The following is a 14,632-nucleotide window of genomic DNA, read 5'->3' as shown; positions in this document are numbered from 1 at the left end:
AGTTGTGATTTCAACGGAGCACTCACAATGGCGGTCGGACGTGTTTCCATTCTGAGGACACGCAGCCAAGGTTTTGGGAAATATGAAGATTCCGTTAAGGTTGTCTCTTCACGTGAAAACCCCAAGATATTTCACGTCTACTATTTTGTTATTATTATCACAACTGAAGACTTATTGTAACTAATAATTCTATGGAAAACTTGCTTAAAATGACTTTGGTACTTGGAGTGTGATTTATAATTTTAGAAAATCATCACTACACAGCAAATATCTATATCTTTCTTTCCACATTTAGAGAAGCATACCTGCACCATGCTGCTCTCTAATATTTCTCAGTCATCAACGACAGCTCTTTTAAAAACTAGTGATTGCACTCATTGTGTTATTCTTTTATGTCCTGATCAAGGGGCCCATTACTTTTTACTAAACAGCATTTTAAATGTATTGTTGTCGACCCTGTAACACAATGAAATCTACATTCCTTTCTCTTGAGTTTAATAGCTGCGAACTATGTTTTCCCGACTCATTAATCTGTGATAAAATCTTAACCTTCTTCAAGGGGCGTAAAAATAGCCGCTTTCTGTTTGTCGCTGAGGTGACATTTCACTATTCATACAGTTGTACAGTTTTCAGCATGTCACTGTCAATAGAAACTCATTTACGAGGGCAGATCAGAAAGTAAGTTGCACTTCCCAGTTATGGCCATTTATTACAACACCTATACAACAGCAACACTACTGTAACGTCACTTTTCCACATAGTTTCCAACAGACTCCAATAATTTCTGCGAACGCACAATCAAATTGTCGATGCCGGATGCATAGGTATTTCCTCCAGCGTTCTGCAACCACTCGGAGACAGCGGCCTTCACCTCCTCATCGGTCTGGAAACGTCGACCACCGAGCTCCGTTTTCAGCTTACCGAAAAGATGAAAGTCACATGGCGCTAGGTCGGGACTGTAGGGTGGATTTTGCCAGACCTCCCACTCGAAACGCTGCAGCAGTTCTCTCGTTTGGCGGGCCTTATGAGGTGTTGCATTATCGTGCAACAAAATCATACCGGCGCTCAATTTCCCCCGGCGCTTCACTTTAATCGCTTTACGCAACCGGTGCAACGTTTGACAATACGACGCCGGGTTGATCGTCGTTCCTTTCAGCATGAATTCCACGTGCAGCAAACCCTCCATGTCAAACAACACCGTCGCCATAACCTTACCGGCTGAAGGTTGAACCTTGGCCTTCTTTCGTTGTGGTGATGAGGGGTGCAACCATTCCATTGATGTTCGCTTCGTTTCGTGGCTGAAGTGGTCGACCCACGTTTCGTCGCCTGTGACTAATCGCCGCAGAAACCCGTTGCCGTCTGCGGCATAGCGTTGCAAAAATGCCAGGGAGGATTGGAAACGTTGCCCCTTGTGCTCGTCGGCGAGAAGACGTGCGACCCATCTTTGATACAGCTTACGATATCCAAGGTCCTCGTGAACAACAGCGAACACACAGCCATACGACATGTTCATCCGCGTCGCGATTTCTCTCAGTTTAATGCGCCGGTTCTGTCTAATGATCGCATTCACACTGTTGACCTTTGCACGGGTCCCGAACGTTGCGGGCCTGCCTTCGCGATGGCTGTCCGTGATATCCGTGCGTCCGGCTTCGAATTGCTGACACCACTTTACGATACTTTGCCGGAAAATGGCCCGTTCCCCATACACAGCACTAATTTTACGATGAATGTCCGTGCAATTCTTCCTTTGGCCCATAGGATCGGATTGTCGCACGCACCTCATATTTGGAGTTAACGTTCAGTTGACGCGCCATTGCATTTGGCCGCTATTCACACAATACTAGACGAGACACCACAGCGACCTGCCTAACAGACGTGTGGGCAGTGTCTGTCCCTTTCTCCGCCGTGCCCACGTTTGCGACACACAGCGCGCTGCTGCGGCGAGTTAGTGCAACTAACCTTTTGATGCACCTACGTATTTGCCCAAATTGCACAAAGAAGAGGAAGTAAGCAGCATACGGTGGCATCAAATGGAAAAGAGTATTTCAAGGGACAATAGGTTTTGAAGACACATACACATGCAAATCCATATGATACAAACATTCTGACAGAACAGCGTAATAAAATCATATACATGATAAAATACACCCTTCAGGTTTAAAATTATAACACTATGATAGTTTACGTATTTCTTTAGGCAAGTGGCAAACTTTTTCAAGAAAGCCCGTACAATTCTGGTTCATAAAGGAGATGATGTAAATGATCCCAGTAACTGGCGTCCAATTACTATATGCTCAGTTATTAGACGAGTCATAGAGAAAGTTCTTGATAAACAGCTTCAGAACTACATTGTGTTTCATGACAATCAAAGGGGTTTCATCAGTACACCGGGTATTTGCATAAATACGTCAATTTTGGAAGCCGTTTTACAGCACACTAGGCAAGAAAAAACGATGCATGCAGTATATTTCTGGACGTTCGGAAAGCCTTTGATAACGTCGGACATGCGCACCTTCAGAGCACATTGGAGTAGGTCGGATTGTCACCGACATTATTTAACATCGCTACCAATCATATTGTGGAAGAACTATCCTAAGATTCTTTAGCAGGGAATTGCGGTTACTCGATTGCAAACGAGCAGCCTAACCTCACTATAATGTGTTTCGCCGATGGTACAGTAATATTTGGGAAAAACACCGAATATGCTGCCGAACTAGCCAGGATTGCCATAGAAAAATGTAAGGAACTCGGCCCGGACATCAGCGCTTCAAAATCAGCTTGTCTTTCTATCAAGAAAGTTCAGTTAACGGAGGAGAATATCATCATAAATAACGACTGTGAAATTAAATCATAGTGCAACGGAAATGTGATTCGTTACTTAAAACATTAATGTACTCAAACTAGATCCACAAGCCGTACTTGACAAGACGCGAAACAAAATGGACACCCTTGTTAGCTCACCATTGCTGCAATCCGACCAGAAATTTTCAATTTTAAATAGTTCAATATCACCTACTCTTATGTACCCACTCCAAGTTACTCCCCTGAACAAAATCCCTCGAACTTTTCTATCGGATGAGGGTAAAATATTAAAGAGTGGAACCAAAGAATTATTAAAACTACCAGCAGACGTTACGGAACACATGGTGTACACCAAAAGGAACTATAAGGGCCTCGGTTTGTTTCGCGCCCCTTGGGAAGCCAGTCTATAGCATAAATAAATTAACGCTTTCAAATAACAGCTACATTAATGCAACTAGGAACTTGGAGCAAGAACGTACATTGTGTTTGCAAGATCTAGGCATAGAAATGAATGATCAAGTTATGTCCAAATGCAGCCATCTTCCTAATGTAAGGAAGATCTGACAGATACTACGAGACAGAGAAGTTCAGTCATGGGCGAAGCTGCCGCACAAAAGAAAGGGCGTTGGACTCTTCCAGGAATACACGCCAGGGAACAAATGGATAAGAGATCACCGAGGCTTATCCATTGCGGAGTGGAGAGAGGCCATCAAAATGACAGCGAATATGTGCGCCGTTCGCTCCGTGCCGGAAAGGTCCCACGACAACACCCTCTGTTGGCGTTGCCACAGAGAGCACGAAACTCTTGCCCATGTCCTGGGTGCCTATCCTCACGGGGAGGTATTGAGAAATTCCCGCCATCATTCAGTACGACACATGATCGCGACCTCGCTAAGGGATCACGGTTTGACGGTGCATGAACAGGTTTCTGGCCCAGCTATCGGCGGGAGCAACAGGTGTGATATGATAGGCTTTTAACCAGCTAGCAAGCAGACTAATTTTAGATCCCACAATACGCTTCGAGTCGCACGTTGGCCAGGCTGAAGGGGTGGACGCCGAGAAGAAGTCGATTTACCAGCTATCCGTGGACTACTAAAAGACTTATTTCACCCAGACAATATTTCCGTCCATGGACTCATGATCGGAGCTGGAGGAACAATACCTAAATTTCTTGTACAGCTATGGGATTCTCTCGGTATCAACCGGACACGAATTCACGACATTGCTACCGCTGCAATACGAGGTTCAGTAACCATACTCAGCAACCATTCAAAATGACATTTGAAGAACCATGCATCATGACACACTCCAAATTCATTTCAAATTTATTGCTGAGCCTTGTGATGGTTATTTCTATCTAGCACACTAGCAAACTCACCAGTAACCTAGAAGACAAAATACTATGTAGTCGACGTACTTTGTCCTTGTGACAACCACCTCATGGGGGAAGTTGTATTAATAATTAATAATAATAAAGAAATGAATAATAATAACTGACTAAGTCTGCAGAGTCTTATTTACATTCTTGCTTACGTATATACTTAATCCGGTCATCTTCTAGCAACCGGTGTAGAGGTTGTGTAGAGAGCTTGCTATTTATTGGCCATTTCTTATTCATTATGGTTCTTCAGAATTTCTTTTACGGCGTCGTCATGGGTTAGGTGTGTGTGTGCAGTGTATATTAATTTATTAGCATTGGTTTGTTTACTGCATATGCTAAGCGAAGCAATGCATAAGGGTTAGACTTCGTTCAGGTGTGTCTGTGTGCCTTAATTTATCATAACGGGTTTACTTACTACATATACTGTAAGCCGACTGACATGAAGCATAACGGTTGACTTCATTTAGGTATGTGTATGTATTAGTAATGTGACGAGTCGAATATTTCAACTCATTTAAGTCGAGTCAAACACGTATCCTAGTCAACTCCGGTGACTTTTTGCTTAAACCTGTGTAAAGAAATCTAAAGAAACCACTTACTCGCTGGAGCATGTCACTGATACGAAATTGCCCGAACAGCCCCGAGTGGGACTGGGTATTTTCCGTAGAAAGATTGACCTAAAGAAAAACAGTAATTAACTTTCTTTATTAAAAATGATTGAGACTGCTTTCCTTAGTTTTAATATATTTGTCATAGAATTAGTTTTACTTACAAAAGTTTCAGACTATTATTTGGATTACATTTGAAAAGAATTCAGACCTGTCTTCTCCTTATTACACTGATGTGCATTTGAACATTTGTTTTCTGCTACAAGGGAACATATTACTGGTTATTGTTAAGTGCTCTGAATCCATATATGTGTTCTGATTATCTGTATCATGTTAGATTTTTTTTTTGTAATTTTGAAAAGAATGAAAAACACCAAAAGTGGCAAAGATCATCATTGAAAACAATACACATATTTTAATAAAACATTATTATTATTATTATTATTATTATTATTATTATTATTATTATTATTATTATTATTATTATTATTATTATTATTATTATTATTATTATTATTATTATTATTATTATTATTATTATTATTGAATATCCAAAGCAGTTTGGAACCCTATTTTACATAGTATACTAGGGCTGTAGTTAAAATACATATTCACTTTTACAATGAAAATGAATTCATGTATCTAATCGACGGAAAATGAAGTGGATGTAGTTAATAAAATATTTGTAACAGCACGGCTTTTTAAACGAATGATACAGGGGTTTTGATAATGCAATGTTGCAATAATTCAGCTGAGAGTTCAAGTCATGCCTTCTTCTTTCAAATGCAGCACATTCAAATAGTAGGTGGTCCACTGTTTGTGAGGATCCGCAAACCAAATTTGCCATGACCAGTCAAAAATTGAGTAATTTCATAGCTTGGCACCAACACGTTACTTTGCAGGCAGTTGGAAACCTCAGGGAAGAATATTTCTCTGATGACTTGGACTCTAGTGGAAGAAGTCCAATATACCTCGAATTATTGCTTAGTTATTGAAGGATGTAGAATCCAAGTCTGTACTCCAATTTTCTCTATTGTGCCCAGTTTTATGTAATTTTTGCAAATAATGATGAAAAATTTTAAAATTTGAAAAAATATTTTATATAACGTCAAATTAGCTATATTATTTTTTGAATATGTTTAACCACCGAAGTATAAAATTCTAGTGTGTTAAATTAACATCAAACAATGAATTATATTAACAAAAAATACTTACAGCCATTCAGATGTTCAATTTGTCGGTCGAAATGTGCGCCGTTCTGATGCTCCGCTGTGACTTTGAGATGTACTCCTCTTTATGCACCTGAAATAATCCAGCGTTTTAATATCTTCATGAGTTGGCTGTGGGGTTAGGGGCACGCGGCTGTGAGCTTGCATCCGGGAAATAGTGGGGTCGAATCCCACTCTCGGCATACCTGAAGATGGTTTTCCGTGGTTTCCCTTTTTCGAACCAGGCAAATGCTGGGGCTGTACCTTAATTAAGGCCACGGACTATTCGTTTCAACTCCTAGGCCTTTCCTATTCCATTGTCGCCATAAGGGATGATTCACACTATGGGTACGATCACGGTCTGCTTACGCCACGGTCACAGTCCGATCACAAACAGTAGGTATTCACATTAGGACGAGCAGCCTAAGGGCAAGCTCCGATCTCGACCAGTCAGTTGAGATAAGCCCGTTGTTCCTGTACAATGCCAGGCGAGTGCTCTAGGATACAGTTGGGAATTATTGCGATTACGCTGGATGATGATGAAGAAGAAAGAAATGTAAACAAAAAATTTTAAAGGAGGACATGTTGGATACTTCCAAGTTTAACTAATAGGAAAAATGAAAGGGAAATATTAAACTCTCTTTCCTCATTTGATGGACGATGAAAGTAAATTTTTACAGTACTTTAGAATGAACATTGGTACCTTAGAAATGATCCTGTCCAGAATTGCTTCCGAACTTCAAAAAACGAACTGAACATTTAGAAAAGCCATAATTCCAAGGCAGAAACTGGCTGTGTGTTTGAGGTAAGAGCATATTTCACACTTGCATTAATCTTAAATGAATGATTTTTATTACATTGTCTATATTTAATTTTATCACAAAGTGAATAGTGCAAGAAAAAATTGTCACTATTTTTAAACAAAAAATCTTTCTTCAGTATATTCAGTAGATTTCATTACCACAATACCACATTTCGCCGTATGCACTACGAGTGGGAGGAGCGTTATTTTGAGGTGGAATTGCTTGTGGTTGCTGTGGAGAAAGCTCTAACGTTGATGCCATAGAATACTGAGACAAAATAGGTGATGGTTTAGGTGCAGTGTACTGTGGTGGGCGCTGATGGATAGATACGTTCTGATTCTGTATTATATATCTACTTCATCTCCACTTCACTCACTAATGAAAAAACTTTGCTTTTTATGAAATGTTGGTCTATTGGGTCGAAGGGTTTTACTGTAGAGGCCATCAAAGAAAAACAAAACGTGTCCATGGGATGAGGTACACTTTCATCTTTCTTTGTTTTCAGTAAATATTCCATTCATTTTTCTGAAGAACTTCCTTTTGACGCATCCTGAGGTCTTGCTGGTAATTTCCGTTTGCCTACCTTTCGTACCTGTTGAGTTGGTTGAGTTTCAGCCTCTGTTACTTCATCGGGTCCATGTTGAATTATGACTGTGTCGTCCTGAGTTTCCTCTCCATCCTCTTTAACAATCTCATCTGATTCAGTCCTAGAATCATCTTCTCCTACAACAGATGTCCTCGTTATCTTTCATACATTCCTTAAGGAAAGACATTTGGTCACCATGTTTCCATCTGAGAATTTTTGAAGCAGCCTGGCCGTTTTTTGTTTTCTGCTTGTTAATGAACCTTCGGTGTTGACTTCTCAAGGATTCCCATCGCCCCTTGCACTCGGCACCTAAAACAACATAGAATTTAAAAGTAAGTGACAATATGATAAAAATTCATTCATATAATAATAATAATAATAATAATAATAATAATAATAATAATAATAATAATAATAATAATATTGTGTGTTTCAGATTTCTGGAAACAAGGGATTCTTATAGGACAATCGCATTCGGTTATCGTTTGGGGCATTCAACTGTTCAGACAATATTGTCATACAGGTGTATAAGGCAATAAATAACAATTTACTGCGGGAAGCTATTCCAACACCAAGCAAGCAAGACTGGCAGCGAATAGCCGAAGAATTTTGGAATGTGTGGAAGTTGCCTAATTGCTTGTGTGCCCTTGTTGGAAAACACGTTGTGATCGAAGCACCAGGAAAAAGTGGGTCCCAATATTTTAACTATAAAGATACATTTTCTATTGTTCTCTTAGGTCTCTGTGATGCTAACTACCATTTTTTGGGGTGGACATTGGATCTTACGGCAGAAACAGCGATGGAGGTGTGCTTGCTAATTCCAAGATTGGGAAAGCCCTCGAGAAAGGAACGTTAGATATATCAGAGGACACTACACTGCCTGGGAGTGACGCGGTTCTACCGTACGTAATAGTTGCAGATGAGGCATTTCCACTAAAGCGATATTTGATGAGGCCTTATCCAGGATTTCAGACAGAGCACGATACAGAAAAAGTATTTTCAGTTGCAGATTATCTTGTGCCCGAAAAGTAATTGAGTGTACGTTTGGAATTCTAGCGCAGACGTTCAGGTTCTTTTTAAGGAGACTTAAAGCAGATCCTAAAAATGCTACTAGTATTGTTCTGTCAGCACGCATTCTTCATATTATCATTCGAAATAATGCAGGAACATCGCTGGAATGTACGAGTATGCTTCCTAACAGGGACAGGATACATACCTTGATAAGACAAGGGGGAAACGCTCCATCTGACGCGTTCGCTGTAAGAGAAAAGTTCAAAAGCTATCTGAATTCACCAGGTGGAGTTTTATTTTGGCAATATGATAAGATCTGACACTTTCAGATGGATAAGCTTACTCACCTTCAAGCATCAAATAAACCGCAATGTCCTGCCAGGCATTCCTTTTTGCAACATTGTCGTTGTAACGTGATGAACTAATGTCATACAACATGGGCTTACTCCTTACCAGTTCAATCAATGCCTCATCTGAAAAGGATAAAAAAAAAATTCATGTGTTACTCTCTATTGATGTAACTTCATACTTGCATTCTAACTTCATAGAAACACTGAATTTCAAGTGTATAGAAGTTATGTATTCTCAATTTGTAGGTAGTCTCAGTTCATTTGTTTACAAAATTTGTATATTAATGTTTCGTCACAACCTTTTTAAATGCAGTCATGACATGTCATTATCGCCATACAGTAATTTGTAAATACACTAGACACATTAAATACGTGAGATATGTTGTACTACTTGCCTTTCACAAAATCCCAAGTAGAACAACTTTTAGGTTACGTGAACGCTACTGATCCACGAAATATCACTGTAATATTTGTCACATGTGAGGAAAGCAACGGGAAACTACCTCACTCCTCGTTTCCCTAGTACGCCTCTTCAGTGACGCCTAGGCTATTTATGACAGCTGCTGGCGAAGCTGCAGAGGATCAAACCAGCCTTCGGGCTGATTACCCAACATACATACATACATTTGTCACATATGAAAGGTAATCATTGATTTACTCAAATAAAGTCTAAAATCCCAGGTAGATTAAGAAATAATGGAAATATTTAATTTTACAGAATACATACTTTACTGCCTTACAGCTATATACAATTTTTTCTGCGTCGCAGGGCTTCCGTGTTTTGTTTGTGTGTAACACAACACTTTCGTGTGTCATGTCTTTGCTCACGGTAATGCTTTGGTGTCGTGTCACTTCAACTGTCAATTGTCTAATAGTGCTGTTCCTTTAATAAAGTAATATATCTATTGGTCCAGGGATCATGCTATTTTCCGGTTGCTTCGGCACGAGATTTAGGTCTTGTAATTTCCTTATTAAATTGTGATTTTCGTCCTCAAAAAAAGCGATAACATCCTTAATGTTGTTCACCTCCGTTTTGCTTTTTGAACTGTCCGCGCTAGACAAATGTACAAAGATAATGAGAATCCACAGACATGGCACTTCCATTCATCGGTGCCAGCCCTGGACCTCAAGAAACAAACAAAAGACGGCGCGAGCAGCGATATGCAACATGATGGACTCCTGTTTACAGCTCGTAAGTACGTATTCATATTTCTTGCTAGTAACGACGGTATTTCTTGATCTACCTGGGATTTGAGACTTTATTTGAGTAAATCAATGATAACCTTTCACATTGTGACAAATATTACAGTGATATTTCGTAGTTCAGTAGCGTTCACGTCACCCAACTTTTACTTCTGCTCATGTTAATATAAATCAAAAGTCGCGCATAAAGCGGATTCAGATCTGTCACTTCTTCTTTAAAAATCTAGAAAAGTACCCACCTTCAAAGTCGACTGAAAGCTGGGGTAGAGAATGAAAAGCGCAGGCACTGCTGTACGCTCGCATGAGCGCTACTTGCTCGTGCTCGTACCGTGGCCGTACTGGGATCGCTAGTGCGTACAGTTCCCATCAAATCAGTTCAATAATATCTAACTAGACCACGACCGTGGCGTGAGCGTACCGTGATCGTACCCATACTGTGAATCATCCCTAAGACGTAAAAGCCACTAGCAAAAAACAAAAAAGAAATCTTGATGAAATCTTTCCCCGCTCCTTACTCATTACACCAATTTTTTGGGGGGAAATAATCTATATACTGTAATTGTGAAGTAAATTAAGTTTCGCACTCATGTTATGACCTGCTTTAGCGGTGCAGTTCAACACCACCTAACCTCCTCAGATCCACTACAAAAGAACCAACATATTTTATGAACACAATCTATTTACTGCACTGGATACATGACACACTAAATGAATACACAATTAATGCTTATACCTACCCGTTTCAAGGAATGACAATCATACAAATGTAGAAATGAACTGATCTAGCTTTTTTTTTCAAGTGTTCTTGCAATATTAAATAAGAAAAACATAATTATAAGACACTGCATTCATAATTTTAAATTTCAGTTGTTTTATAAGATGTTAGTGTTTCCATTATGTCTAAAATACCCTCTTTAACACAATGATGTCCGCCTCTGTGGTGTAGTGGTTAGTGTGATTAGTTGCCACCCCCAGCGGCCCGGGTCCGAGGGAAAAACCGACCCTGGAGGGTAAACAGATTACGAACGAACGAACACAATAATAATAATAATAATAATAATAATAATAATAATAATAATAATAATAATAATAATAATAATACCGAGCTCGATAGCTGCAGTCGCTTAAGTGCGGCCAGTATCCAGTATTCGGGAGATAGTATGTTCGAATCCCACTGTCGGCAGCCCTGAAAATGGTTTTCCGTGGTTTCCCATTTTCACACCAGGCAAATGCTGGGGCTGTACCTTAATTAAGGCCACGGCCGCTTCCTTCCCACTCCTAGCCCTTCCCTGTCCCATCGTCGCCATAAGACCTATCTGTGCCGGTGCGACGTAAAGCAGCTAGCAAATAATTAATAATAATAATAATAATAATAATAATAATAATAATAATAATAATAATAATAATAATAATAATAATAATAATAATAATAATAATATAATTGATGTAAGGATATATATTAATTTCAGTACTGGTATTTGGAATTTTTCCCGAATTTCAGAAATAAGTTATTTTAATTGGACGTGATGGAACGATACTATATATTGGCATTGTAACTACTCATTGGGGGAAAGTGAAAATTATACTGTAAACAGTTTCTTTATAGCAGAATTGTTGCATGTCAGTGTTATTAAATGTTTTTCTCTTCAACTGCCAGTCAATGTTTGAGTAACATGGATTTATGATTCCTGATAGGAAATACATTATTACTATTTGAAAACTACAAATACGGTTGTTCTCATTTTCATGCCTCAAATCAGCAACCTGTATATTTCACAATCACAACATATATTCGAGTAAGTTCGGTGAATACAAAATGCATTTCAGTGCCCTCACTCGCCTCATTCACAAGACATTGTGATACTTTCGTTCTCTCCCGCCTGCGTAGTTGAATCATCGACTCGATTAAAAACTCGAATTGGCAGAGTTTCCTAAAACGAGCTGACCAGGCAAGTTGGCCGTGCGGTTAGGGTCGCACGCCTGTGAGTTTGCATCTGGGAGATAGTGGGTTCGAATCCCACTGTCGGCAGCCCTGAAGATGGTTTTCCGTGGTTTCCCATCTTCACACCAGGTAAATGCTGGGGCTGTACCTTAAATAAGGCCACAGCCGCTTCCTCCCAACTCTTAGGCCTTTCCTACCCCATCGTCGCCATAAGATCTATCTGTGTCGGTGCGACGTAAAGCCACTTGCAAAAAAAGAAAGAATTAAAAGCGAGTTGGCGAAGTATTCGACTCGTCACATCGCTAGTGTGTATTAATTTATAAACATCGGTGTGTTATGGACCGAGGAAGTGAGTTAGGACCCCGCTGTCGCCAGCCCTGAAGAAGATTTTCCGCGGTTTCCCATTTTCACACCAGTCAAAAGCTGGGGCTATACCTTAATTAAGGCCAAGGCTACTTTTTTCACTCTTAACCCTTTCCTATCCCATCGTCGCAATAAAACCTATCTATGTCGGTGGCGACGTAAAGCAAATTGTAAGAAAAAGGTTAGAAGTTTGCTATCGTTTCTACGGCATATCGATACAGACAGCACTTACAGCAGCGATAGGGTAGGACAGGGCTAAGACTGGAAAGGAAACGACCTTGGCCTTAATTAAGGCACAGTGTGTGAAAGTGGGAAACCTCAGAAAAGCATCTTCAGGGCTACTGAGAATGAGATTCAAACCCATCATCTGTCGAATGTAAGCTCAGAAATATATTGTCCGAGCAGAGTAGCCAACTCTCTTGGTAGAGACACAGTCGATTTAGTTACGGTGGAGGGATTAGACTTTATTGAGACTGTGTGTGTGTACTAATGTTTTAAAGGCAATTTACTTAAATTCTTCATTTGCTGCTGTTTATTTTGTATCAGTAGGTACCAACATCCAGTGTATTTATGATGAATTATGGCAGTTAGGTCATATTTAACACAGTGACAGTTGATGCAAGTGATATGGAAAATGTCGCACGAATTGTGATGTTTGGTTATTATATTTCTGGGGACGGGTTGGTGGGTCCTAGTTCTGCCAATGAATACACCATTCTTATGGAAGTAATATGAGGAATGATTTAGATTATTCTCATTTTGAAATTTGTAATTTGTGTTGATAGAAGCATACTGGACCTTTACTGGAGGTCTCCTGTTTTGTTGTGTTCCCTTCCTGTATATTTGATGATCCACAATAATCAGTTTTCTAGCCTATGATCCTTCTCTTTCTCAAGATATCATTGATCGTAAAAGCGAATTCTGTAAGATTTCCCATACTGCGATCTGTTCTCAACCGGTCCTGAACTGTAATCAGATCGCCTTAACAAATATGCCCGTTCGTTAGTCTAGAAAAGAAAGCCAGACATCTCGATGTCATGCAAAAGTTGTAGAGTGCTCCGAGCCACCTGTCATTGGACCGGTGACCCACTTGCTGAGCGATGAATGGCGCACTCTAGACCTCACCCACCCACACGATGACTTGCGTGACGGCCTGCGCTAAGGGTCATGCCACCTCCTGCCGTCCCCCGTCGAGTCTTAATGGCCAAGGAATCTCGCCCCTACAACGCCTACTACCGCCTTCAAGCTTCATAAATGCGGTTTCTTACACCATCTGGAAAATAGAATGAATCACTAACCAAGGCGTACGTAGTTCATTACATATTGTCTGTCCCTCAACTGAATTTCTGGAATATTCTACGTTCTGTCTATTCTTTTCGAGGTAATGCATTGAAATGATCATTTGTATGTTTATTAAACTACTAGAAGACCCTTTTCACTCTTAATTATTCCATCCTAGCTGTGGGCTTTTTTTCTCTCTTTGAACCAAGTTGTTCCGGTCGTTTTCTTCGGTTTGTCGTTACGGTCAACTTACCGTTTGTGAATTTTAAATCTAATGAACATGTTTTGGATGATTTCTGATGTGATTCTTGTTAAACTAAAAGTTGTTTTTTTATTTACTGATCAGTTTAAAAGCGTCAGTTTTGACTCTAGTCCTGTTTTTAAGCGATTCACTACTTTGTGAGTCCACCAGGGTTCACGTCGTGATATATGAGTAGAATTTTAATCTGTTTTCTAATGTTACTTTGAATTTCTGTATATTGTTTGATTTCCTGTTTGTTCACCTGTGATTTTAGGCCCTAAAATTTCCCTTATGATTTTGGCTGTTTTCCTGTTTCTTTTCTAATTTTTGTTTCTTATTCATGGAGACATTATAGTTTAACGATCATAATGTAATGTTTTAGTTTTCAGGACTACGGGAACGATTTCTGTCAAACTTGGTACACATTTGACTTACTATCGGGATACTAACCGCGTGGAGATGAGACACCCCTAGTACTCTTCGGGGGCGTGAGGTATAAAATCGAAAACAGTGTCGAATCCGTAGTTTTTGGGGTCGCTGTGATGAACTGTGTTAATCCAGATATTTTAATGCCAAAGTTTATCTCCCTTTGGCATAGCGGGTGTGAAAGGGTGAAAAATAAAATGTCCAAATGACCGAGATTATGGATGTTTGTTTGTATATTCCAGCATTTGTTTTAATTTTTTCAGGGTGTCGACGTATAGAGATCATTTGCCCCTACTTCCACCATGTGATATGAACCTGCGGGTAATTGGAATGGAGGAAGTGTAGTGTGTTGAATGTGAGGAAAGGAGAGTTATGGACGACACAAACACCCAGTCCCCAGGCCAGGCATATTAATCATTTACAATAA

The sequence above is a fragment of the Anabrus simplex genome, chromosome 5 (assembly GCF_040414725.1).
Source record: "Anabrus simplex isolate iqAnaSimp1 chromosome 5, ASM4041472v1, whole genome shotgun sequence".
NCBI classification, from domain to species: Eukaryota; Metazoa; Arthropoda; class Insecta; order Orthoptera; family Tettigoniidae; genus Anabrus; species Anabrus simplex.
This window is presented reverse-complemented; position numbering follows the sequence as displayed.